The following is a 26712-nucleotide window of genomic DNA, read 5'->3' as shown; positions in this document are numbered from 1 at the left end:
TTTTTTGCCATGGTTGCCTGTTTTCTCCATGACAAGCATTTTCAGATAAAAGCTTCTTCACTTTATATTGTGGATGCATTAGAGCCTCAGATAGGTCTTGAGTGAGTAACATGTATATCTGATGTGCTCATTGGAAAAATTGGACTTAACAAAGTGAGGAGAGAGAAAATAGATTGTGCCATTGTGCTAAAGCATCCTCTTCATATGCGAATAGATTTCCTGTCTCTCTCCCTGCACAGCTGTAGCCAGAACACCAAGGAATTGTGCCCTCTAAGTTGTGTCTTGTATTGGAGGTAATAATTACATTTTAAATTGGGGTAGCTATAATTTTGTCTCACTCATTGTGCTGTTTTGTTTTTCTTTGTCTTGCGCAGAGGTCCTTATTATCCCACCAATGAAATAAGTTCAGTTTCCATTCCTTGCTAAGATCCTTTATTTCATCTCAGAAATCATGATATCCAACAGGTGGCCTAGAATAGGTGTTCAGCAAATGTTTGTTGAAATAATTAAAACAGTTGTGTTATGCAAGGTCCCTGAGGCTTTCCCTTGCCTTTTACTTATAGACATAATATCTTGAGGTTAGGCATGAATTTCATTTTTTACATATATATTCAACATGTTCGCTGCACTCTGTTCTTCCAACTGGAAAGGTAGAAGCAAATTTGCTGGAGCATGTTTTGTTACATCCCTGGAGAATGTATAAGCACTTAAGACTTTAATTTTTCTGAAGAATTACAAATCACTATTTTCCTCTCTGAACAAGCTATTGGCACTCCTGAAAACATAAACAATACAATATTATAATTTTTTAAAAGTTAACAAAACTTATTTTTGTTCATGTAATATATAGTAAAGAATTATGTATATATATTTTTCTTTTTCTGCCTACTACTGTTTATGTATTACATGCTAGTATTGTTTATATGATTAGATGTTTTTCAGGCATTTGTCTTAAATTAAATTTCCATATGTTTAAAGCAGTGACTTGCTAATGCAAAACTTTGACATTTGCATGTATTTTATTCCATTGCAAAATTCTATAGCATCTGTAATTATTTAATGATCAAAACAGTTACTTGATCTTGTCAATATTGCTATTTCTAACTAACGTGAAAATGGAGATGTCCTTTTTTCTCTTTCACATATTAATTATCACATGAAATTGAAAACAGAGTAAAACCTTTTTTCATTCTTAAGTAATTATTGCTTGTCATCCCAACCTGAGAAGCATGGAGCTAAATGGAGAAATGCTACTTTTCCAAAGACAAAAATTCAATTTATAATTAGCATTTGGAATTCATCTGATAAGAAAATCACCTGGAAGTTAATAATACATATCTAGCAGGAGAGAAGAAGAGTCAAAAGAGCTCTGGGCCTTCCTGACCTGGTAACTATTTGTATTCTAGTAGAATCAACCTATGAAAGAGCCTGTTAAGGCCCTATAACACTTTCTGTAGGCTTAGTAATAAAAAGAACAGCATACTCCATCAATCTTGAATCACATCTTTACACATTTTATTTAACATCGTTTTAATCATGATGTCCTTTATGGTCAATCGCACTTTATATTAAATGAAGTATAGTATTTAAAATATGACAATTACCATTTATTGAGCATGTATTATGTCTAAGCCACTGTGTTAGAGTTTTTACAAAAAGTATCTATTTAACCTTGTGAGATCTTAAATACCAGAAAGTGGAGATTCAAAGAGGTGCATAACTTGCCTAGAGTCATAAGCCTGGCTAGTGGCAGAGCTAAAATTCAAATCTGGATCTCTATGACTCTAAGGTCCATGCCCTTGGCCACTTGACTGTATTGCTGACATGGAAAAGGAGAAAAGGAAAGATGACTATGTGGATATAAAGGTGTACCTCAGAACCAAGAAAAGGAGATGGAATTAGACCTCAGAAAATGATGGACCAGGAATTATAACTACATCAGGCTTTTCTTAGCTTTCTCTTTGCTATGTCTCTTTTTCTTCCTGAACCTGTGTTTTCTTATAGCTTTCTGCATGCTGGCTTTCTCCGTTTTGTTATATGGCAGAAATTTTCCCTTTACACATCATCCAACCTATTTAAAATAGCCTGGCTTCCAATATCTATGGAAAATAGCTGTCCTGTACTAACATGAGTGTTGGACTATACTGCTGTCAATTGCAAGGAGTTTCCAAAGAGTGAGGAATTGTTAGATCATGGAATGGATTAATACTCCAAAAGTTGTAGAGTCACACATTAGTGTGACTGAGAGATGTTCTTTTCCTATGTTGGTTTGAAATGCACACAATTCACAGGAGTGTGTAGAGTTGGTTCTTACTTTGAAACAAACCTGTTTTCTTTGGGTGCTGCTATAATCTGAATGTTTGTGTCCTCCCAAAATTCATATGTTGAAATTGTAACCCTCAAGGTTATAGTATGAGAAGTAGAGCCTTTAGAGGTGATTAGATCATGAGAGTAGAGTGTTCAAGAATTAGATTAGTGCCCTTGTAAAAGAGGCATGAAAAAGAGCTCTCATCCCATCCCTTCAACCATGTGAGGACACAGTGAGAAGGCGGCTACTATGAACCAAAAAATTGACCTTCACCAGACCTGAATCTTCCAGCACCTTGATCTTGAACTTCCCAACCTCCAAAACCAGAAGAAATAAATTTCTGTTGTACATAAGCCACTCAGTTTACGGTATTTTGTTATAGTGCCCAGAATGGACTAAGATGGGTGATGTATAACATGCAGCTAACTTTTGGTACAACCAGCCCTGCAGTTCACTCCCTGACTTGGATGTGCACACATGGTTTCCTCACTATGCCTTCTAATATTTAAAGTAATATCTGCCAATAAGTAATTTTCCAAACTAGTGCTATCTATTTAGAAGAAGCTGATAAAAAGTGAGAGAAACTTCCTGGGTAATGTGAAACTTAAATCAAACTTTGAAAGGTATACAGAGTTTGGATGTACAGAGAAGGGAAACTAGTTAAGGGAAAGAACAGTCTCATTGGCTGAAACAGGGATATAAAAAGGCTTAGTATAGGAAGAAAGAAAATAAATAGACATGGAAGACTTTATTTTAAAGAGACTTGAAAATCATTAGGAAGTTAGTGTGTAACAAATCGCGGACAACTGTGACACAGACTATATAACTATTCAATAAATTTGTTTCTTTTTGTTCCTGGAAACATGACAAACTACATTTCCAAACTCCTTTGCAGATTTCGTGGCCAAATGACTTATTCTCACCAATGGAATGTGGGTGGGAGGTCTGGTTCATAAAAACCTTTGAAAGAATCTTTCACTTTCTCCCTTTCCCATTTGTTGATTTGATTTTGGTGCCCAAGTTGAAAATGGCAGAACTTCCGTCTGTGATAACCATAGGGAACAGAGGGCCTCCCCTCCTTTCAGTTGGAATTCGCGTGAGTAAGAAATAAACTTCTATTGGGTTAAACCATTGAAAAGGCCATTGTAGGAGCTACCTATTACAAACAACTAATGGCCCAAACAAAAGTGCTCCATTTTCATCTCATAAATGTGACGGGGCTTTTGAGTAAAAGGTCAGAAGGACGAAATAAATGTCTTCTAAGACCAATTTGGCAAAATGGAGCAGGACAGGCAGAAGTAAAGACTGGAGCCAAAGACTATATAGAGGACATTTATTGCAAAAGCCCAGACAGAGGAGAACCAAGGAGATAAAGTCACACAAGGGCAAAGGAAGAGAAAGTTCCATATAATGAATGTGAAAGCTATCAAAACTTCATTGATGCCAAAGGGCTAAATCTTAATAAAAGGTCCAAGAATTTGATGGTGCAGAGGCCAGTGATGATCTCTGAGATGTTCATGTATGTGGAATAATATAGTGGTTTAAGGTGGAAATGCATAGTGTCATGAAAAAACTAATTAGGCAAGAAGGTGTATTATTTATTTATTTATGTATTTATGTATTTATTTTTGAGAAGGAGTCTTACTCTGTCACCCACGCTGGCATGCAGTGGCACGATCTGGGTTCAGTGCAACCTCCACCCTCCAAGTTCAAGTGATTCAAGTGATTCTCCTGCCTCAACCTCCAAAGTAGCTGGGATTACAGGCACCTGCCACCACGCCTGGCTAATTTTTTGTACTTTTAGTAGAGATGGGGTTTCACTATCTTGACCAGGCTGGTTTTGAACTCCTAACTTTGTGATTTGTCTACCTCAGCCTCCCAAGAAGGTCTGTGTTAATTTAAAAATAAAATTTTTTATGGTAAAAATCTAAATTGATTAATAAGTAAATAGCCAGTGTATGGTTTCAATAAGACTGTATGAGGATTGGACATTATAAAGCACTCTGCATTAGTCCCTGCCTTTCTCCGTGATACCTGGCACTAGTAGATTATGGTCCTCCTTTTCCTACTGAGATGATCTCAGAATTCTTCTCGAAATCATGCTCTAGGTAGCAAGTTCCAATTCATTGGAGTTGGTGATTGAACCTGTGCCTTTTCTCTATCTGTGTGCTTTATGTAATTACATGGATTTTGCCATTCTGAGGATTAGGGAGGAGACTGAGAAGCAGTACAAATACAACTTACTTGTACATGCCTAAATTGTGTTAGAAGTTTCTCAGACCCATGGCAGTGAATGTTTGTTAAAATTCTGCACTCATTTTTTGTCTATGGGGCCTCTTTCTTGTATCGATTTTCTCCTCCATTGGTATCATTATTATGTGATTGTCTTTCAATATTTTGCTTTAGGGTCACTCAGTTATTTTTGATTGTCATAAATATTATTTAATGATAGCGTTTGCATAGAATCTTTTCTTTTAGTTATATCCTTAAGCATGATGTGCTTCATGTAGTTCAATAGATTAAAGGAAAACTGCTTGAACTCTTGTGTCAATCTTTTTTTTTCTTTTCCTTTCAGGGATTCTCTATCTGGGACTTAGTTTGAGCTATAGGCTCTGTGCCAGCTGGAAGCTGGACTGATTTCTGTGAGTGGAGCCACATCCCTCATAAGTTAGTGTAGCGTTACAGTGGTTTTCTGTTTCCCATTAGCTGTTTAAGAGGAGGCACTCAAATGTGATCAGCATTTTGTAACTTAGGTTCTGAAGAACACTGGTAGCCCCAAGACCAGTAATAGCAAGATGGAAAGCACAATTAATGATATTTTTTGCAGAAGAGTGTGTGTGTATTACTGCTTACACTTTGATTGGATCAAAAAATCAGAAAATTCTTGAATGGAGTGTGACATGAAGGTATTTAAGGACTCTATGGGAGACAAAATATAACATCTATTTTGTTTATAGTTGAACATTTTTAGTTACAAATATAATGAAAAAAATGAGATGGTAATAATAGCTAATATGTGTTGAGTATTACATGTCAGGCACTGTTCTAAATATGTTTTATGTATTGTCTTATAGAGTCTCTAGCAAATGTCAATTTATCCTAGAGAAATTACTAAACTGTATTAAAAAGAAAACATTTAAAAAATAATATTTATGCTTAATAATATGCATAGAAATGTAAGACTATTGGCTCTCATTTAAATATAACCCTAAAGGATCCTAAATTACTGGATCTAGCTCATTAAAATCATGGGGCTCTTATGACTCTATCTGTCATTTTTCTCTGTCAATGAGTCTCATTTTCTTTGTGTGTGTGTGTGTTTTTCACACTTACTGTGGAAATTAAGGAATAATCATTATCTAAAGAAAATATCTTCATTAAAGAAATATGTTAATTATCATCAAGAGAAATCTTATCTAAAATTCAGAGCTATTTTTTGATCTTTGAGTCTATATGGATATTTATTATAATAAACATTAAACTACCACACATTCCGATTGTGATAACTTCTTAGATGCTTTATTAGAAGGAATAAATACACAGGACTTTTCTTAAATGAACTTTGGCAGCTAGTATTTTCTGTTTCATATGATAGAAATAGCAAAAAAGTCTGGGTTTTTCATTAAATTCTTCTTTCTTAATATTCTCATTTTTAAGAATGCAATTCTTCTAAAATGTCTGATGCTGCATTTTATACACTTTTTTCTCTTGGAATTAGTAGAAATGAATAAATTTTTATGGGGGCATTTTTAAATGCATAGGGATCTTTTCTGATTTATTATAGCATATACCCACAACTTGGCTAATGTTTAACTAAGTTTTTTTTTTTCTTTTTTTTTTTTTTTTTTTTTTTTTTTTTTTAAGATAGTGGTTCCTGGGAAAGTTAACCTTTAAAATAATGTTGAAATGACATATTAACCTTGAGAGAATAACACTTTATCTTAAATACATGTAAACTTCTGAATGGGAGGTACAGATGAATGTAGGACTGTGTTTCAAGTTTCCAGGCACTGTTTGAGAGGGCAGGGAAGGTCAATTGCTGTCTCCACTATCCCAGTCCAAGCCAAAGAACAGCCTTTCTTTCTTGGAAATTGTAACTTTTCATTCTAAGTTGGTTTATATTAGTGCAGATTCATATAGTGCTACCGGGAGTCAGGTCTTCCAAAGACATCTTACATTATTCTAAAACCATAGTGGGCTCCCTTCTCATGTGGGTCAAATGTAGCAAAGATGATTTGAATAGCAACTTCTTAATTATATTACAGTGTCTTAGGTAATTGGATATCATAGACCAGTACTTCTCAAACTTTAATATCTATATGGATCACTGGGGGAACTTGTTAAAATGCAAATTCTGTTTCAGTAAGTCTGGAAGAACCTGATATTCTGTGTTTCTAGTGAGTTCCCAGGTGATGTCAATGTTGCTGATCCATGTTTTGCACTTTGAGTAGCAAGGCCATACAGAATGATAAGCAAGAAGGAAAAATGGTCCTAATCTGACTCTTGCTCGACAGTGAGCGTCTTCCCTGACTCTACACTTTTCATTGATTCTGGACTTTTCGTTTCTGGCTTAACATCCTTGTGGTCCTATTCAAGGCTTTCACACAAGCTCTCTGATAAACAAACAAACAAACAAACAACAACAACAAAAAAAACATGAAGTCCCCACTCATCACCTGGCTCATGACCATGCTTGAATCTCAATCTGTGCATGTTTTCCTCTGGGAAAACATTCATTCCCTTCAAACTGGGGCTAGGGATTACCACAGCACATCAATGTCACTAGTAATATTAATCATTTCATTGTATATGCTTGGGCAATATCTGCTTTTCCCATTACGTGATAATGACATCCATGACACCAGAACTTATATCTATCTTTAGAAATTCCTTAAGGTGTTGGCAATCAAGTCATCTGCCCCGACTGTAACCTCAGAAGACTCTTCTTTTGGAGTGACTTCTTTGAAATTTATTAAGTCTAGCTATTATATCTGGCACCTACCCAGATTCGAGCCCAGACAGGAATGTGCATGGGTCCAGTCCCAGTTTCACTTCTTTAGGCAGCACTCTCCAACTCTTCACCAGCTTCTACATACATTAGCCAACCAGATGCTAGGGTGGTAGCTCTGGGACTTGCATCTATAGGGTCATCCTGGGGTCTCAGGCCAAGCTGCTTCCAAAAGGGAAGTCTGGCAAATAGATGTTCTCATTGGCCAAGTGGAATTTCTTTTTCTGAATCTTCTGATTTGGGACTGCCAGAATGATGCTGACAGTGCCGATTGTGGGTGATTCGAATTATTTATATAAATAGGGCCCTGCAAGAAAAATTATTTAGGGTCTAAACACTTAAGAGTGGTCCTGTCCATCTGATCATTGATGTATACTTAGGTACCCCAAAAATAAAACGAATAACTAATAAATTGTATAATATAGCGGTATCTAAGCACTAAAAAATAGTGAAATGGGGCTGAGAGGTGATTTGCATTTGGCAGCTGCCAGACATGATCTTGGACTGTTAAGGTATTCCTGGTCATCAGGTAAGACAAGCGAAGTTATGACACAAGTCACAAATATGACAATCCCTCAAGATGCATTGTTCATATGACACTTTCAATTTTGACTACAGTAGAGCCCAACCTCACATTTCTATGGAAGTTTCAGCATTTTCTTAACTCATTTTCTGTTGCACTGATACCACAATGTGTGCTCCATATGTGAAAGTAAAGTTAAATCAAAAACTGCCTTTTCACTCCAGAAATCTGTACTTACTATATTGAGCTATAACTGTGATATCGGAAGGTAAAACTACATGAGTAATACAATCTGACATGCTGAATCATAATTGGGTGCAAAATAAATACACTGCTCCCAAAAATGATGCCTAAAAGATCATTCTTAACCAACATGTTAAGCCATTGATATTATTTTGGAATTTTTTTCACTTTTAATCTAACTTTAAACCATGTACTTTATTTTTCTCTTCCAGCCTAGCAGGAATGGGGACCAAAAGACGACTATCATGTTTGGAATCACTTTTCCAACAATGAGGTTTCTGAAAGACCTGAGATTTTCATTGGAAGTCTCACAGTTAAAAACACATTAGACTAACAGTAGGCCCAGCTAGATTCTACAGCCTTGGACAATTTTGGATGGGCAAAGCAAGGCAATTCATTGGGCCTCAGTTTCTTCATTCATAAGTTGAGGCTGAACTAAGTTATTGGAGGGCTCTTTTCCATTTCAAAACTTGTGAGACACTGCAGGCTTGGTTTCAAGACTGTGATCCCAGTAAAACACGAAGCCAGGGCTGGGTGGCCAATTCATAAAGCAGTTCTGTGGGGCCTCTTTGTCTCACAAGTTATCTTTACGTTGGATGACACTGAATTAGGAGTGAAGTAAACTTGTTTGGATTTGAATACTGCTCTAAAAGTTAGAAAATTAGGTCATTTGACATTCCTGCTCCGTGTTTTGTCACGTTTTGTTCCCACATACTTTCACAGAGATCAAGGAAGATCTCTGAGGCTTCTCTTTAGCTTTCAATTCTATTACTATTACTCCAATTCAAGTCACCATCTTACCCTGGACTTCTGGGATAGTTTCCCACTCTTCCCAATATCTACTCTTGCTCACTGCCTTCCCCCCAATCCCTACAAAATTCATTGTCCAGACAGTGACTAGAGTGAATTGACTATATCTTCTCTTTGCCTTCTCTGGATGTAATTTATATCCTTCGTTCTCCATTTCTGTGTCCCTGTGTGCCAACTGCTATTGTCTGCATTAGATGGACTTCTTTATCTTCTGGCTTCTATTGAGTTTGGTGAACTGGGGAGGGTCGAGTAGGAGATCAGTGTGTGGGAGAAGAAAGAAGTTTGAGTATTTATCACCTAGGAAGTGGGGGCTTCCATGACACTATTTGACAGGGATGCTGGGCCTCTACTGGAGGCCTTGTTCTGACTGTGTTGCCCTCTCCTTCAGCTACAGTTACCGTTATAGTGCTTTCTAGGTTCTGGGAACTCCTCCCTTTCCTTGCTGCTTCAGGTCTAAGAATGGTAATACTTCCTCATTGTTGCCAAGTCTAGTGTATTTTAAACTCCCTTATTTTTCTGCTTTAACTCTACTGTTATCTGAGTAGGTCATCTCCTTCCTGCCAAGTCATTAACTGGTACAGGAGGGAGAAGAAGAGAATTCACATACCATAAAATTCATCTTTTTGCAGTGTATGTGTCAGTGGGTTTTGGTATATTCACAAGGTTGTAAAACCTTCACCATCTAAATTCAGAACATTGTCATCAACTTAAAAAGAAATCCTGCATCCTTTCCCAGGCACTCCTCATTTCCTTTTACCCCACTGTCTGGAATCCTCTGCTCTGGTTATTTCATATAAATGAAATAGTACCATATGTAGACATTTTTTCTGATTAAGCACAATGTTTCAAGGTTTATCCATGTTGTAGCATGTATCAGTACTTAATTCCTTTTTATGACCTAATGATATTCCATTGTATGTATGTAAACATGTATGTATATATATGAACACACATATACACACACAATGTAATATATATATACACGTCACATTTTGTTTATCCATCCATTAGTCGATGGACATTTATGTTGTTACCATGTTTTGGTTATTTAGAATAATGCTGCTATAAACATTCACGTACAATTTTTTGTATGAACTTTTGTTTTCAATTCTCTAGGGTATATACCTAAGAGTAGAATTGCTAGTTTGCATAACTCTATGCTAGACTTTTTTTTTTTTTTTTTTTTTTTTTTGAGATGGAATCATGCTCTGTTGCCAGGTTGGAGTGCGGTGGCACGATCTTGGCGATCTTGGCTCACTGCAACCTCTGCCTCCTGGTTTCAAGCGATTCTCCTGCCTCAGCCTCCCAAGAAGCTGGGACTAGAGGCATGTGCCAACACACTTGGCTAATTTTTTTATATTTTAGTAGAGATGGGGTTTCATGATGTTGGCCAGGATGGTCTTGATCTCCTGCTCTCATAATCCACCCACCTCATCCTCCCAAAGTGCTGAGATTACAGGTGTGAGCTACCGCACTCAGCCACTCTATGTTAGAATTTTTGAGGAACTGATAAACTGTTTTCCGTAGTGGCTGGACCATATTACATTTCACCAGCAATGTATGAGGGTTATAATTTCTCCACATCTTTGTCCCATTGATTATTTTCTGTGTTTCGTTTTACTGATTATAGTCATCCTACTCAATAGACATTGTGGTTTTGATTTGTGTTTCTCTAATGATTAATAATGTTGAGCATGTTTTCATGTACTTATTAGTCATGTATAACTTATTGGGAGAAATGCCTGTTCAAATATTTTGTTCACTATTTAATTGAGTTGTCTGTCTTTTTATTGTTTAATTGCAAAAATTCTCTCTCTATTGTTGAATTATAAACATTTTATTTCATTCTGTGTTTTTTCACTTCCTTGATGGCATTCTTTGACACGTGAAAATTTTCTATTTTGGACCACTCAGGATGGCTGAATAGGAACAGCTCCAGTCTACAGCACCAAACATGAGTGATGCAGAAGACCGGTGATTTCTGCATTTCCAACTTGGAAATGGGTTCATCTCACTGGGACTTGTTGGACAGTGGGTGTGGCCCACGGAGTATGAGCTGAAGCAGGATGGGGCATCACCTCACCCAGGAAGTGCAAGGGTCAGGGAATTCCCTTTCCTAGCCAAGGGAAGCCATGATTAGAGGGTACCTGGAAAATCGGGACACTCCTGTCCTAATACTGTGCTTTTCCAATGGTCTTAGCAAACAGCACATCAGGAAATTATGTCCCATGCCTGGTTTGGTGGGTCCTAGGTCCATGGAGCCTTGCTCACTGCTAACACAGCAGTCTGAGATCAAACTGCAAGGCGGCAGGGATGCTGGGAGAGGGGCGTCTGCCATTGCTGAGGCTTGACTAGGTAAACAAAGTGGCTGGGAAGCTCAAACTGGGTGGAACCCACTGCAGTTCAAGGAGGCCTGCCTGACTCTGTAGACTCCACCTCTAGGGGCAGGGCACACCTGAACAAAAAGCAGCAAAAACTTCTGCAGACTTAAACGTCCCTGTCTGACAGCTTTGAAGAGAGCAGTGGTTCTCCCAGCATGGAGTTTGAGATCTGAGAATGGAAAAACTGCCTCCTCAAGTGGGTAACTGACCCCTGAGTAGCCTAACTGAGAGACACTTCCCAATAGGGGCAAACTGACACCTCATACAGCTGGGTGCCCCCCTGAGATGAAGCTTCCAGAGGAAGGATCAGGCAGCAACTTTTGCTGTTTTGCAATACTTGCTGTTCTCCAGCATCCGCTGGTGATACCCAGGCAAACAGGGTCTGGAGTGGACCTCCAGCAAACTCCAACAGACCTGTAGTTGAGGGTCCTGACTTGTAGAAGGAAAACTAACAAACAGAAAGGAATAACATCAACATCAACAAAAAGAACATCCACACCAAAACCCCATATGTAGGTCACCATCATCAAAGAACAAAGGTAGATAAAACCACAAAGATGTGGAGAAACCAGAGCAGAAAAGCTGAAAACTCTAAAAACCAGAGCACCTCTTCTCCTCCAAAGGATTGCAGCTCCTCACCAACAGTGGAACAAAGCTGGATGGAGAATGACTTTGACGAGTTGATGGAAGTAGGCTTCAGAAGATCAGTAATAGCAAACATCTCCAAGCTAAAGTAGGATGTTTGAATCCATCTCAAGGAAGCTAAAAACCTTGAAAAAAGATTAGATGAATGGCTAACTAAAATAAACAGCATAGAGAACTTAAATGACCTGATGGAGCTGAAAACCATGGCACAAGAACTACATGACATATGCACAAGTTTCAGTAGCCATTTCTATCAAGTGGAAGAAAGGTTATCAATGATGGAAGATCAAATGAATGAAATGAAGCAAGAAGAGAAGTTTAGAGGAAAAAAAAGAGTAAAAAGAAATGAACAAAGCCTACAAGAAATATGGGACTATGTGAAAAGACCAAATCTACCTTTGGTTGGTGTACCTGAAAGTGATGGGGAGTATGGAACCAAGCTGGAAAACACTCTTCAGGATATTATCCAGGAGAACTTCCCCAACCTAGCAAGACAAGCCAACATTCAAATTCAGGAAATACAGAGAATGCCACAAAGATACTCCTTGAGAAGAGCAACCCCAAGACACATAATTGTCAGATTCACCAAGGTTGAAATGAAGGAAAAAATGTTAAGGGCAGCCAGAGAGAAAGGTTGGGTTATCCACAAAGGGAACCCCATCAGACTAACAGCAGATCTCTCAGCAGAAAGTCTACAGGCCAGAAGAGAGTGGGGTCCAATATTCCACACACCTAAAAGAATTTTCAACCCAGAATTTCATATCCAACCAAACTAAGCTTCATAAGTGGAGGAGAAATAAAATCCTTTACAGACAAGCAAATGCTAAGAGATTTTGTCACCACCAGGTCTGCCTTATAAGAGCTCCTGAATGAAGCACTAAACATGGAAAGGAACAAGTGGTACCAACCACTGCAAAAACATGCCAAATTGTAAATACCATTGATGATAGGAAGAAACTGCATCAACTGACAAAAAAAAAATAGCCAGCTAACATCATAATGACAGGATCAAATTCACACATAATAATATTAACCTTAAATGTAAATGGGCTAAATGTTCCAATTAAAAGACACAGACTGGCAAACTGGATAAAAGGTCAAGACCCATCAGTGTGCTGTATTCAGGAGACCCATCTCACATGCAGAGACACACATAAGCTCAAAGTAAATGGATGGAGAAAGATCTATCAAACAAATGGAAAACAAAAAAAAGCAGGGGTTGCAATCCTAGTCTCTAATAAAAAAGACTTTAAACCAACAAAGATCAGAAGAGACAAAGAAGGCCATTACATAATGGTATGGAATCAACTCAACAAGAAGAACTAACTATCCTAAATATATATGCACCCAATACAGGAGCACCCAGATTCATAAAGCAAATCCTTAAAGACCTACAAAGAGACTTAGAATCCCACACAATAATAATGGGAGACTTTAACACCCCACTGTCAACATTAGACAGATTAACAAGACAGAAAGTTAACAAAGATATCAAGGACTTGAACTCAGTTCTCCACCAAGCGGACCTAATAGACATCTACAGAACTCTCCACCCCAAATCAACAGAATTTACATTCTTCTCAGCACTGCATCAGACTTATTCCAAAATTGACCACATAGTTGGAAATAAAGCACTCCTCAGAAAATGTACAAGAACAGAAATCATAACAAACTGTCTCTCAGACCACAGTGCAATCAAATTAGAACTCAGGATTAAGAAAATCACACAAAACCACACAGCTACATTGAAACTGAACAACTTGGTCTTGGATGACTACTTGGTAAATAATGAAATGAAGGCAGAAATAAAGATGTTCTTTGAAACCAATGAGAACAAAGACACAACATACCAGAATCTCTGGGACACATTTAAAGCAGTGTGTAGAGGGAAATTTATAGCATTAATGCCCACAAGAGAAAGCAGGAAAGATCTAAAATTGACACCCTAACATCAAATTAAAAGAACTAGAGAAGCAAGAGCAAACACATTCAAAAGGTAGCAGAAGGCAAAAAATACTAAGATGACAGCAGAACTGAAGGAGATAGAGATACAAAAGACCCTTCAAAAAAATCAATGAATCCAGGAGCTGGACTTTTGAAAAGATCAACAAAATAGATAGACTGCAAGCAAGACTAATAGAGAAGAAAAGAGAGAAGAATCAAATAGATGCAATAAAATGTGATAAAGGGGATATCACTACTGATCCCACAGAAATACAAACTACCATCAGAGAGTACTATAAACACCTCTACACAAATAAACTAGAAAATGTAGAAGAAATGGATAAATTCCTGGACACACATCCTCCCAAGGCTAAAACAGGAAGAAGTTGAATCCCTGAATAGACCAGTAACAGGCTCTGAAATTGAGGCAATAATTAATAGCCTACCAACCAAAAAAAGTCCCAGACCAGATGGATTCACAGCTGAATTCTAACAGAGGTACAAAGAGGAGCTGGTACCATTCCTTCTGAAACTATTACAATCAGTAGAAAAAGAGGGAATCCTCCCTAACTCATTTTATGAGGCCAGCATTATCCTGATACAAGTTTGGCAGAGACATAACAAAAAAAGAGAATTTTAGACCAATATCCCTGATTAACATTGATGCAAAAAATCTCAACAAATACTGGCAAACTAAATCCAGCAGCACATCAAAAAGCTTATCCACCATGATCAAGTGGGCTTCATCCCTGGGATGCAAGGCTGGTTCAACATATGCAAATAAATAAAAATGTAATCCACCATATAAACAGAACCAAAGACAAAAAACACATGATTATCTCAATAGATGCAGAAAAGGCCTTCAACAAAATTCAACAGCCCTTCATGCTAAAAACTCTCAATAAATTAGGTATTGATGGAACGTATCTCAAAATAATAAGAGCTATTTATGACAAACCCACAGCCATTATCATACTGAATGTGCAAAAACTGGAAGCATTTCCTTTGAAAACTTCAAAGACAGGGATGTCATCTCTCACCACTCCTATTCAATATAGTGTTGGAAGTTCTGGCCAGGGCAATCAGGCAAGAGAAAGAAATAGAGGGTATTCAATTAGGAAAAGAAGAAGCCACATTGTCCCTATTTGCAGATGACATGATTGTATATTTAGCAAACGCTGTCGTCTCAACTCAAAATCTCCTTAAGCTGACAAGTAACTTCAGCAAAGTCTCAAGATACAAAATCAATGTGCAAAAATCACAAGCATTCCTATACACCAATAACAGACAAACAGCCAAATGTTGAGTGAACTCCCATTCACAATTATGGCCCAGTTCAACATCAAGAATATTTTTTTCCCGTATTTTCTCCATTAATTTTATTTTCAGATCTTACATGTAAGTCTTTAATCTGTTTCTGTGTATTTTTTGCATATAGTGTGAGACAAGGGTCCAATTTCACTGTTCTGCATGTGGATATCCAATTTTTCCCAACACCAATCATTAAAGAGATTATCATTTCTCCATTCAGTATTCTTGAGGCCTTTGTTGAACATCAATTGGCTAAATACAGTGTGGATCTATATCTTTTATCTGTATTCTATTCCATTTGTTGAAAGTCTATTTTTATGCCAGAATTATACTCTTTTGATTATTAGAGTTTTTGTATCGTATTTTGAAATCAGGTATTGTGATGTCTCCATCTTTGTTCTCCTTGCTCAAGATTGGTATGGCTACTAGAGGTATTTTGTGGTTCCATACGAAGTTTAGAATTTTGTTTTCTATTTCTGTAAAAATACCATTGGAATTGTTATAGGGATTGCACTTAATATGTGGAAAATTTTGAATGATATGAACATGTAAAAATATTACTTTTAAAATGTGAAGATGGGATATCAATTTCTTTCTTCAATATTTTATGGTTTTCACTTTATAGACCTTTCACCTCTTTAGATAAATTTATTCCTAAGTATTTTTAATGCTATTATAAATGAGACTATTTTCTTAATTTTTTTTCCTAATGGTTTCTTGTTAGTGTACAGAAATGCAACAGATTTGTGCATGTTGATTTTGTGTTCTGCAAATTTACTAAACGTATTTATTAATCTTAATCGGTTTTCTTGTGGGGTCTTTAGGGCTTTCTATATATGTGATTATGTCACTTATAAACAGGGACAATTTAACTTCTTCCTTTGTGATTTGTGTGACATTTATTTCTTTCTCTTGCCTAATTCATCTGGCTAGATCTTCTAGTACTATGTTGAATAGACTTGGCAAGAGAGAGCATCCTTGTCTTAGAAGACTTCTGATATTAAAGGAAAAGCGTTCAGGTTTTCACCGTTGAATATGTTAGCTGTGAGCTTGTAATATATGACCTTGATTATATGGAGATACACTTTTTCTATACCGAATTTGTTGAGAGTTTTTTTTTTTAATCAAAAAAATATGTTGAATTTGTCAAACTCTGTTCTTTATTTTATTAGTTTGATATAGTTGTGCATGTCAAGACATCGTTGCATCCCTGGGGTAAATCTAACTTGATTATGATTAATGTCCCTTTTAAATTGGGTTTGCTATTATTAATAATTTGTTGAAGATTTTTGCATCTATATTCTTCAGGAATATTGCCCTGTAATTTCCTTTTCTTATAATGTCCTTGTCTGGCTTTGGCGTCAGGGTGATCCAGTTCTTGTAAAATAAGTTTGGAAGTATTCCCTCTTTTTGCCTCTTTTGGAAGAGTTTAAGAAGAATTAGTATTAGTTCTTCTTTAAGAAGGAATCCTACAAGACAAAGATGCCCTATCTTGCCAAGTCTATTCAACATAGTACTGGAAGACCCAAATCATAAAGGAAGAAGTTAAATTGTTCCTGTTTGGTAGAATTCAGCAGTAAAGCCATCAGGTCCTGGATTTTCTTTGATGGGGCACTTTCACTGATCCAATCACCTTGTTCATTACTGGTCTGTTCAGATTGTCTATTTCTTTATGATTTAGTCTTGGGAAGTTACGTGTCTAGAAATTTATTCATATCCTCTAAATGAGCCTATTGGTGTATAATTGTTCACAGCAGTATTATGATCCTTTGCATTTCTGTAGTAGCAGTCATAATGTCTCCTCCCTCATTTATAATCATATTTGAGTCTTCTCTTTTTTCTTGTTAGCTAAAAATTTGTCAATGTTGTTTATATTTTCAAAAAACCAACTTTTAATTTTATTGATCTTTTCTATTTTTTCTGTATCAGTTTCCCTTATTTCTACTCTGATTATTACTATTTTCTTCCTTTTGCTAACTTTGGTCTTACTTTTTCCTTTTTTTCCTAGTTTCTGGAGATGTAAAGTTAAGTTGTTTATTTGAGATCACTGTTTTTTCTTAATATAGGCGCTTATCACTATAAACTTCTTTCTCAGAACTGCTTTTGTTATATTTCCATTTTGTTTTTTCCAGAATATTTTTTGACTACCTTTTGAATTCTTCTTTGATCCATTGGTTGTTCAGTAGCATGTTATTTGATTTGCACATATTTGTGAATTTTCTAATTTATTCTCTGTTACTGATTTTATTTTCATATAATTGTGGTAGGAAAATATAACTGCTATAATTTCAATCTTCTTAAATCTGTTAAGACTTGTTTTGTGGCCTAATGTATGATCTAAACTGGGAAATGCTTCATGTGTGCTTGAGAAGAATACCTATTCTGTTGCTATTGGATGGAATGTTATGTATTCACTTGTTAGGTTCGTTTGGTCTATGATGTTGTTGAGTCTGCTGTTTCCTTATACAAATATATTTTTTTGTCTGGGTGGTCTATCTATTGTTGAAAGCAGAATATTGAAGTCCCCTGCTATCATTGTATTGCTGTCTACATTTCCTTTTAGTTATGTTAATACTTACTTTATAAATTGAAGTGCTTTGTTGTCGGGTGCATATATAATTGTCGTGTACTCAATTATATATATACATATATGTACTCATGCCATATATATGCAATTATACTCCTGATAAATTGACTCCCTTACAATTATTAATGACTTTTTTGTGTCTTTTGATGGATTTTGACTTAAATTCAATTTTGTCTGATATAAGTATCCCCACCCCTGCTCTTTGATTATCATTTACATGGAATATCTTTTTCCATCCCTTCACTTTCAGCCTATGTGTGTTCTTAAAGTGAGTCTCTTATGCAGCATGTAGTTGGTTTTCGGTTTTGTATTCATTCAGCCCCTCTATGTCTTTTGATTGGATAATCTACTCCATTTACATGTATAGTAGTTATTGATAGGTAAATACTTATTATTCCCATTTTGTTCATTGTTTTTTCACTGTTTTGTCATTTTAAAAAATTTATTTCTTCTTTTCTTACTGCTTTTCTTTGTGATTGATGATATCTTTGTAGTGATATATTTTCTCTTTATCTTTTGTATATCTTATATAGGTTTTTCTTTGTGGTTACCATAAAATTTACATAAAACATTTTAATATTTTAGAATTATTACAGTCTATTTTAGCTGATATTGACTTCAACCATATCCAAAATATCTACACTTTTATTTCTTCTCATCTCACTTTTATTTTATTGATGTCACAAGTTACATATTTTCTATTGTAAACCCATTAAGAAATTATTATAGCTATATTTTTAATACTTTTTTCATTTAACTTTAATACTAGAGTTAAAAGTGATTTACATTACATGCCATCATTACAGTATTAGGGTATAGATTCTGACTATATTCTTATCTTTACAGTGAGTTTCATACTTTCATATGTTTTCATGTTGCTAGTTAGCAATGGTTTCATTCTTAAAGAACTCCCTTTAGCATTTCCTGTAAGGGCAGTCTAGCGGTAATATAATTCCACAGCTTTTGTTTGACTGGGAACGTCAGTTTCTCATTTCTGAAGCATAGTTTTGCCATGTAGAGTATTCTTTTTTGGCACTTTTTTCTTTCAGTAATTTGAATATATCATCCCACTCAAAACTAGCCTTCAAAGTTTCTGCTGAGACATCTGCTTGTATCCTTATAAGGGTTCTTTTGAATGTGATTAATTACTTTTCTGTTGCTATTTTCAAAATTCTCCCTTAGATCTGAGTCTTTTGAGAATTTGATTATAATATGTCTCAGTGAGGATCTCTTTAGGTTTAATGTATTTGGGATTCTTTGGGTTTTATGGATCTGGATGACAATCTTTCTTTTCAGATTTGAGAAATTTTCTGTCGTTATTTCTATATATAAGCTTTCTTCTCCTCTCTCTTTCTCTTTTCCTTCTGACACGGCCATAATGCATAAAATAGTTTGTTTTATGGTGTTCCATAAACCTTGTAGGTTTTTTTTTCTTCTTTTAAAATTAGTTATTATTATTCATTTGGTAATTTCAAATGACCTATATTCAAGGTTGCTCATCTTTATTCTGCTTGATTGGGTCTACTGTTGAAGAAGTCTATGGAAATTTTTGACTCAGTCACTGTGTTCTTTAGCTCCAGTATTTCTGTTTAGTTTCTTTTTGTGGTTTCTTTGCTGAACTCATTAGTTCATGTGTTGGTGTATTGGTTTTCTGATTTTACTTAGTTGTCTTTCTGTATTCTCTTGTAGCTTTTTTATTTTTATTTTTATTTTTTGAATTAAGGTCTTGCTCTGTCTCCCAAGCTGGAGTGCAGTGACTCAGTCATGGTTCACTGTAGTTTCAAACTTCTGGGCTCAAGTGATCCTTTCACCTCAGTTTCCTGAGTAGCTATAGGCACTATAGGGACTACAGACAAGCATCACCATACCTAGCTAATTTAATTTTTTTTTTTTTCGAAATGGGATTTTTCTATGTTGCCCAGGCTGGACTTGAACTCTTGGGCTCAAGTGATTCTCCCACCTTGGTCTTTCAAAGTGCTGAGATTACAAGTATGAACTATTATACTCAGCCTAACTGAACTTCTTAAAGATGGTTGCTCTGAATTATTTATTCCACAGTTTGTAGGTCTCTATTTCTTTAGGGCCTATACATATGCTTTATTTTGTACTTTTAATGGGTGTCTTTTTTTTAGTACTTGTGATCCTTCTGGCTTTGCACTGGGATCTGCACATTTGAAGAAGTAGGCACTTCTTCTAGAGTTTACAGACTGGCTTTGGCAGGGAAAGCCCTTCATCATTTCACCCTTCCAGAGATGCTAGGTAGGACAGCCAATGGGGTCTGCATACATGCTTGCTTCTGAAGTCATTGGTGCAGGGGAGGGAGGCTTCCTGGTGCCTGGGTCAGTGGGCTGGAGGGTCTGGCTCTTGGGTCCACAAAGACTAGCCTGACGCCTTGATCTCTGGGAATAGTCCTAGCATCTGGGTCCAGTGGTGTGGGTCTAGAACTTGGCCAAAATATAGCCTGAGTCTGCAGGTGCGGGCCTGCTGCTGGAGTCCACTACGGTGGGCATGGAGATGAGGGTGAGGCCAGGCCTGGAATCTTGGTGCATATATGAAGGCATGGTATCTTGTTCTATATGGCTGAGACTGGAGCCTGGGCCACATATGCCAATTTGGTGTTGGCGCCCACTGAAGCAGTCCCGGAGACTGAACTCATAGGGGCAAGCCTGGGCCCTGGATCTTCAGGGACTCCTTGGAACCTGGAGCTATCAAAGCTATCCTTGCACTGCTGTAGTCCTGAAGCCAGGGTCCCAATGGGCCATCCTCACACTGGGGTGGGCCTGGAGTCTGAGTCCACAGGGGCAGGTTTGGTGCCTGGGACCATAGTGTGGGACTGGGAACTGGTTCTGTAGGTGCTAGCTTGATGGTGTGGCCTGGAGCCTGGGTCTGTGGGAGAAGGTATGGGTTCTGGCTTCATGAGGCCTATCCGGCCCTGGACCAGCCTATAGCCTGTGCTGGCTCAGGCCTGGGGACTGGGTCTGTAGGGAGTGGCCTATAGCCTGGAGTTGCAGGTACCAGTCTGGTGCTGGGGTTCACAGCAAAATCAAGTGATCACTTTGTACTCCTTCCTCCAAGCACAAGACATCTCTCTCTATACTTTATTTACTGAGCTAGGGGGAGGGATAATGAGGGTAATGTGCAACTGTCCTTTCTGCCCTCTTCAAAGCATCTTTTTCTTATTTATGTGCTCCTGCCAGGTGCTGTAATCTCTCACCTGAATTTCTTAGCTCTTGTGAAGTTATTTTCATGTGTGGATGGATAGTTTGTCAAATTTATATTTCTATGAGGATTTGAGTACTGGAAAGTCGTATCTCATCCTCTTGCTCATGTCACTCTCAGGGTCATTGAAGATATTATTTATATGTTTTATCAAGTTTAGTTTCCACTATTCCTTTTTGTTTTTTCTTTAAATTTCCTTTTTTCTACTTACATTACCCGTCTATGTTTGCATGTTGATTCTAACATGGAATGTCGTGTCTGAGACTGTTCTGATGATGCTTGCTTTGTCTCTTCAGACTATGTGTCTTGTTTTAGTATACCTTGTAACATTTTTGCAAAAAAATTGATGCAATATACTGGATAATAAGAACTTTCATAATTAGCCTTATAGTGTAAAGATTTATGTTAATTTCGCTAAGCGTTGGTCTGTGTTTATGTTTGCTGTAGCTAATATGTGCCAGAGCTTTAAATTCCTCTCATGTCCTTGATGTTTCTCTCCTGTTGTCTTTGGACATCCCTAAATGTTCCTCCTCAAAGAGAGTGGATATCTTGATGCTCTTTCAGCTATGGTCCACTGTTGTTATACCGGAGTCCTGTTGTTGTGCAAAGGAATGCAAGAGGTGAAAAATTCTGTAATCTTACAATTAAACACTCTTTTAGTGGGCCTATGTTTTAGGGCTATGACTTTGGTAAGTGTTTTGCCAGTGGTATAGATTGCCCCTCAGCCTCTTCTCTACTTTTCTGACTGTAGCATTCCTAATCTACTTCCTTGAAGATTTAACTCCTGCTTCTGCCTGAAAGATCTTTCTTGGATCTTCACTGTGAGAATCTGGTGGGATTCCTGGAGGTAAAGCCAACAAAATTGTGGGGCCTCCCTAAGTCTGTGACCCCAGGAATTTCACACTCTCATGCTAGTCCATTCAGGCTTTGCAGTGTGGCAAAATTACCATTTAAGTGTGCCTACCATTTTATGAGCCCCAGAGACTTCTACTCCAGGTAAGCAAATCTTTCCTGGAATACTGTGAAGCTCTGGATTTGGCTGTCTTTCCAGATATCTAGGTAGAAATTTATCCTGAAATCTCACTTATCTCAAGAAAAGTCATTGCATTTCTGTTTATTCAGCTCCTTCTTATTGTAAGAACAGGAGTGATGATTTCCAAGCTCTTTACATGTCTGAGTTTATAGTAGAGTTACTCATGTATATTTGAATCCTGAAGTGCACAATATTGGTGAACCTTGACAAAAGTAACTGAAGAGTAGAACATGAAAATAAATGAGGAAATATTTTCTAGCTTAAATATGAAAGTTTATGGAACAATTTTATCTGTGGCTGTAAGTGTACATCAAAGTAGTAAACTAGACGAAAATTTACTTTTCTCCAAAATTTAGATGAGCTATACTTTCAATTTGGGTAATCAATGAAATCCCCCATTTTGCTTCCCATGCATATAAGACACTGCTTTGATGACTATTTGACATGAGAAAGATTTTTCACAGGAAGTGGCATAAAATTTAGTGATTCATAAAGTGTGCCATGGGACTGTATAGATATTATTATTTTGTATGTAAAACAGTCTTCAAAAGACCAGAACAATCCCAGTTTCACTGAGAAGTCACATGTTGATGCAAAGCTTATGTTCACATAGTGATTGCCTTTTAGTACATCAAGCTTTAGTGAACATCATTAGATCAAATGACTATAAAAGGTACTTAAGTGGAATGATTTTGATCTTTTCTACACATTTCCCACTGGATTTTTGTCCACATTACATAATCGCTGTACATTTGGCACAGTATGTTGCCTTTGGAAAAGCTTCAAGATTAAGAAAGCATGAAGATGGAATTGCCCATAAAATCAGAGAGGAGCACTAGAAATATATATGCTGCAAAAACTAAAACCTTTCTTCCTCCTTCAGTGTCAACTAAAAGCTCATGCAGAGCTAAAGCTTTATGATTAAGGACTCAACTTAGATAAACATTAAAATCTATTTCATACTATTTGTCTCCTGATTTGGCTAGACATCAGTATTAAATATCTATTTAGTAACGATTCCTAAAATTCTTACCCCTGTACAGATGGTCCTATTTACTCTACCATGGTCAAAAAGCCTGGAAAATAAAATAAAATAAAATAAAATAAAATAAAATAAAATAAAATAGTCAACTTGCACTGGACAATTTAGTCTGAGAGCATTTCTTATTTAAGAGAGCATAAAAGTGAAAGAAGATCCCCTGGATGTGGGTAGTTTTAGAGGAAATATTGACAACTGATCCAATATTAAGCATACTTTTCCAAATTGAGATCATTGGCATTTAGCTTTTAATATACAGCCTTCCCTTTTCCTATCTCATAGCCACTTCTTTAGTGTAATTAGGTTTAATTAGAAGCAGTGACATCAACTTCAAAAGCTGTGGATGGTGCTCAGAAGTCACCTTTGGAATCACCATAAAATGTTTGCCCATTTTAGTAAGTATGGCATTTAAACTTGAAGTCTATTTAACCAGAAAAGAAGAAAAGTGAAAGAGATGTTTGTGGTGATTCAAATGTGACTTCTGAGCACATTCCACAGCTTTTGAAGTTGTCACTGAGCCTAATTAAACTTCTCCTTCATGTTTATTCTTTTGCAATTAAATGGACTTCAAGTTTAAATGCCCTTTTACAAAAAAAATTTAATTATTACAATTGCAAAGTTGTATTTAGGGCCTGTTTCCACCTAGCCATAATCAATAATATTATTTCCATGGGTAGGAGAGATTAGGAGGCCCAAGCAAGAAAATCAGAATTAACATTTTGGAAAATAAAATATTTGTTGAGAATAGCCCAGAATATCAAAAGATGTGCTGGAGCAAGCTTTTACCAGCTCATCAGACCTAATTGTTAAATTTTCACTAATTTTGCAAACCAGTTGCTCAAGGCCATCATCATCATTAATCATCATTTGAGGCACATCTTGCTGTGTTACCCAGACTGGAGTGCAGAGGCACAATTATGGCTCACTGCAACCTTGACCTCCTGGGCTCAATTGATCCTCCTACCTCAGCCTCCCAAGTAGTTGGGACTGCAGGCATGCATCACCATGCCTGGCTAATTTTTGTATTTTTTTGTAGAGACAGGATCTCCCTGTTTCCCAGGCCGGTTTCTAATTTCTGGGCTTAAGTGATCTGCCCTCAAGGCCATTATTAAAAATATTTGTAATGCAAGCTTACAATTAAATAAATTATATTGAAATAAAAGATCTATTTAAATACATTATTTCCTAATTCATTTACTGCTTTTTACTGTTACCTTTGCCTTTGTGATTATTTACATTGACTATATCATAGTGGAAATACTGAACAATGATGTATTATTGTGTATCACTTCATAGCTCCCTATCCATTGATGCCATATCAGTAGTTTGAATCAGCCATGGTGGTAGCATTTACACCTTGAAAATTATTAAATGTTAATAATTCGGGATTGAATTATTGTTTTGTTGATTGTACAAACTTAAGACAGTGGTGGAGAAAATGTTAACTCAGCAGGTTAAATTTCAGTGCCTCTTTTATGTTCATTACATTATGAATAGCAGAAAATTGAAGAGCTTTTCTTCCAATATTTGAAAATTATTCTTTGATTCAATGAAGTTACTCATAAATCATTGACAAATAGATGCATTCTGCTATATCTTTATTGTATCACTTTCATCTTACTCATTATTATTTATAAACTGTGTGCTACATGCCCTTTATATTGGTACAATTTATAATAAACTTGTGTACATAGAGACACATGCACTATTTTTTCCCCAGAGAAGTAGTTGTTATACCACCAAACCACTAGAAGTATATAAGAAACCATGAAGGTAGGGCTATATTTGAGATTCTATAGTAGTATTGGTAACAATTATCTTGATATGTAATAGGGAAAAGAACTTTTCATGACATAGAATTAATTGCCTATGTGAAATCAACAATTTTATTGAGCTGCCAAATTGCTACTTGCTTTTCTTAAAGTAGCATTAACTTTTTCTTGTGAGTGTAGTGTCTCCATGCTTCTAAAAGTTGATGTAGTAACAGGCTGTTGGCTTCAGCTTATAGGCTCCCTTTATGAGTGCTGTTTTGGTGAGGAGTGCATTGGAACAACCCACTGAACCCTTTTGTTTCTCAGAATTCTGCCAACCTTCTGAGTCAACATTTAAGACCATTGTCTTTGACAGATACCATTTATAGGTTTGAAGATACACATGCTAATTTTGGTAAAATTTAATTTTCAATTATAGCAAATAATCTTCATTGGTTTTGTTTTTAATACATTTTGTATTTCTTTCTATTATAAAAGAGATTTTTTCCTAGGTGCTTTTCTTAAGTCTGTGTTCAGCTTTCTTCCACTCTTGCTTGATTTAATATGTGACTACATGGTTCAAAACAGAGAAAAGAAAGAAAAAAAAGCAGCAGATTTAGAGGTCATTAGGTTGTGACTGCAGAGTTATATAATGGTTTTCTCATGCATGTCCGCTAATTTATTGTTTCCATGTCTGAGATGGACAGAGATTAATGGGCAGATGGAGAGAAGCTTCATCTGAGGGTATAAAAAATTTCTTTCTTTCCATCTCTCTTCCCCTTATTTTTTAACTTAGGTCAAAAATATTAATAGAGAGTGATCACTGCATAGAGGACATTCTTCCTAGAAAGATTTCTGTCTTCATTGTGGGAAATACTTGATGCTGTGCTTAGAGTGTCATAAATTATAAAATAAAGAGCTGTTTTTGGATATATCCTGTCCTTGGAGGGGAAGACCAGTTCTCACATTATATTGTTCACAAGTGATAGGCATGGAAAAAGTGCTCTGAGTAGTTATCTCTTTTTAGGATTTCATTGTAATATTCGGGAATCTGTGGTTATTTAGTAGGTTGTTTGTGGACTACACAGAGACTAGTATTCCAAATCCTTCTCTGGTGCTGTCTAGACACCCTACCTAAATTGGAGACGCATTTTCCCATGTCTTAATTGCCATGAATCCTAATGAATTAGGGCACAGGGCCTGCTCATATGTACCAGTTTGAGTTTTGTAACAGTCTGTAGACCTCTCTACTAGAATTCTGAATTGGGTTTTTAGGTGATATTGACAGGTAAGGATTTAAAATTTACTTTTTGAATAGAGGAATACAAAGAATCACAATACAAATACAAATTAAAAACTTATAAATTATATAAAATGTGAAAAATTTAAATGCTGTGCTATGTCCCATCCACCTAGTCCATGTTCTCTTTCCACACAAGTTAATCACTTGAATAAACATACTTTCTTTTGTATATTCCCAGGTGTGTGTATGTGTATGTGTGTGGGTGTGTTTTAACACAAATTCAAGAAGGTGGGAATGACTGTTACACATATAATTATAATTTTACTGAACAATCACATTTCTGAAATCTCTCCTAGAGATATATTGGTACACATTAACATGAAGGTCCACAAAATATTTATTGCAGTATTGATTGCTGTAGAGAAAAAAGGGGGGGGGGGAAGAAACCAATTTCTATCAATAAGGCAGAGGCTAAAGAAATTATGGTACATCCATAAATACAAGACCCTGCTTTTGTGAGGGAAAAAAGAGGGGAAACTTTCTATGCACTGAAATACTGAAATGGAAATATTCCAAAGGTATATATTGCTTAGGAAAAAAATGTTTCAAAACAATGTGTATAGATGCTGAGTTTTGCATTTAAAAAGAGGAAATGGGGGGGGGGGGG

Source organism: Rhinopithecus bieti, unplaced genomic scaffold (assembly GCF_001698545.2).
Source record: "Rhinopithecus bieti isolate Rb0 unplaced genomic scaffold, ASM169854v2 scaffold_17861, whole genome shotgun sequence".
NCBI lineage: Eukaryota > Metazoa > Chordata > Mammalia > Primates > Cercopithecidae > Rhinopithecus > Rhinopithecus bieti.
Note: the sequence above shows the minus strand (reverse complement) of the source record.